This window comes from Oryctolagus cuniculus, chromosome 6, assembly GCF_051225735.1.
Source record: "Oryctolagus cuniculus isolate XC-2025 breed Fujian yellow rabbit chromosome 6, ASM5122573v1, whole genome shotgun sequence".
Classification (NCBI taxonomy): domain Eukaryota; kingdom Metazoa; phylum Chordata; class Mammalia; order Lagomorpha; family Leporidae; genus Oryctolagus; species Oryctolagus cuniculus.
This window is the reverse complement of record NC_142872.1, coordinates 77,116,660-77,119,153: the sequence shown is the minus strand read 5'-3', so window position 1 is coordinate 77,119,153 and position 2,494 is coordinate 77,116,660. Positions and strand designations below refer to the sequence as shown.

At 37.2% G+C, this 2,494-nt stretch overlaps 1 pseudogene; it reads left to right on the top strand.

Moving 5' to 3' along the window:
- Nucleotides 1-289: 289 nt before the first annotated feature.
- On the top strand, nt 290-1,230 carry LOC100351395 (trafficking protein particle complex subunit 2-like; annotated as a pseudogene).
- The last annotated feature ends 1,264 nt before the right edge of the window (nt 1,231-2,494 follow it).

The window sequence follows — 2,494 nt, the reverse complement described above, 5'->3', positions numbered from 1 at the left end:
CCCCCAATATCCTAGAGGTATCCATACCCCCTCTCCACAGGGGAGATGGAGGAAATTTCTGGAAAGGCCTCAAGATATTGTGTCTTTGTAGAAAAAGAATGAGGTGGAAAAGAAATCAAAGGATTTTTTCTTTACTTCAAGGTTGTCCTGTCTGAATTCTCCATGATTTGTGTATTATTTGTATTTTATTTTTAAAATAGCACAGCACCCTGCTAGAGTGCAGGGCCCGGGTCTTGCAGCGGGAACTGGCTGGGAGTTTGTATCTTCTGCGTCTTACTACAGAAACCATACATTGAAGACAATGTCTGGAACCTTCTGCTTTGTGGTTGGCCACCATGATAATCCAGTTTTTGAAATGGAGTTTTTGCCAGCTGGGAAAGCGGAATCCAAGGATGATCATCGTCATCTGAACCAGTTCACAGCACACGCAGCCCTTGATCTGCTAGATGAGAACGTGTGGCTGTCGAACAACATGTACTTGAAAACTGTGGACAAGGTTAATGAGTGGTTTGTGTCGGCATTTGTCACTGCAGGGCATATGAGATTTATTATGCTTCATGATATAAGGCAAGAAGATGAATAAAGAACTTCTTGGAGGTACCTTTCTCTGAAGGGAGGAGAGAACTTCCACTTTGACTATGACCTTGTCTAAATAAGATAGGAGTTGGCGAACTCAAAAGGCTTCCATAGCCTTGGCAACTCATGACAAGAGCCTAGGGCGATTACTGATGCCATAAACAAGAGTGTCAATTGTTAAGTCAGCAACAGGAGTCACTGTGCACTTACTCCTCATGTAGGATCTCTGTCCTTAATGTGTTGTACAATGTTAACTAATGCTATAACTACTCAAATAGTACTTTATACTTTGTGTTTCTGTGTGGGTGCAAACTGTTGAAATCTTTACTTAATATATACTAAATTGATCTTCTGTATATAAAGAGAATTGAAAATGAATCTTGATGTGAATGGAATGGGCGAGGGAGCGGGAGATGGGAGGGTTGCAGGTGGGAGGGAAGTTATGGGGTGGGGGGAGCCATTGTAATCCATAAGCTGTACTTTGGAAATTTATATTCATTAAATAGAAGTTAAAAAAAGAACTTCTTTACTGATGTCTATGATTTATATATAAAGTTTGCAATGAATCCATTTTATGAACCCAATTCTCCTATTCAATCAAGTGCATTTGAGAGAAAAGTTCAGTTTCTTGGGAAGAAACACCTTGTAAGCTGAAGGCAGAAAAATTCCGAAATAAACAGTGTTGCCACAATGGGGTATACTCAGGAATGTGTTCATTGTAAGTAACTTGATTAAATAGCCTGAAAAAACTTCTACTTGCAGTCTCAGTTTATCTAAACATAATGTAATGGAATTCCTTTTATATTTAAAAATAGTACATTCTGTTTCATGTCACTTATCAATGTATTAGTGTTGGCATGTGAACAAAATTATATATAAAAGAGCTCTTTATCAATAATCTGGATATATTTTTATTTTAGATTTGAGAATAAGCATTTATCTTTCCCAATTTGGATAGGTTGATCTGGATGTAACAATCCGAAAACAAATGTCATAATCTAGATTTGGTAGACAAATTTATTTTTTATTTTTTTTTTTTACCTAAATGTATGCATTTTATTGGTGCATTTGAGCAACGTAGGGGCTACTCCTCATACAGGAAGGAGGAATCTAAATTCCAGGAATAGTTTCACTCCATACCCTTAGGCCTGTCTTTTCTGGCTTAAAATAAAGCCTTTCATGGAGGAATGGCGGTTCTTGCGACAGGTCCTGAAAGCTTTTTTTTTTTTTTTTTTTTTAACTTTTATTTACTGCATATAAATTTCCAAAGTACAACTTATGGATTACAATGGCTTCCCCCCCATACCGTCCCTCCCACCCACAACCCTCCCCTTTCCCACTCCCTCTCCCCTTCCATTCACATCAAGATTCATTTTCGATTATCTTAATATACAGAAGATCAGCTTAGTATACATTAAGTAAGGATTTCAACAGTTTGCTCCCACACAGAAACATAAAGTGAAAAATAATAGATGATTTTTTTTAAATGATGATGAAATCAGAGCAGACCTATTGTCATGTTTAATCCCAGTGAGAGTCAAGTTGGGAATTGATAATTTCTTTTTGTTTTTTTTCTTTTTTTCTTTTTTTTTTTTTTTTTACAGAGGATCAGTTTAGTATGCATTAAGTAAGGATTTCAACAGTTTGCACCCCCATAGAAACACAAAGTGAAATATATTGTTTGAGTACTCATTATAGCATTAAATCTCAATGTACAGCACATTAAGGATAGAGATCCTACATGAGGAGTAAGTGCACAGTGACTCCTGTTGTTGACTTTACCAATTGACACTCCTGTCTATGGCATCAGTTATCTCCCCATGCTCCAGTCATGAGTTTCCAAGGCTATGGAAGCCCTCTGAGTTCTCCGACTCTTATCTTGTTTAGACAAGGTCATAGTCAAAGTGGAGGTTCTCTC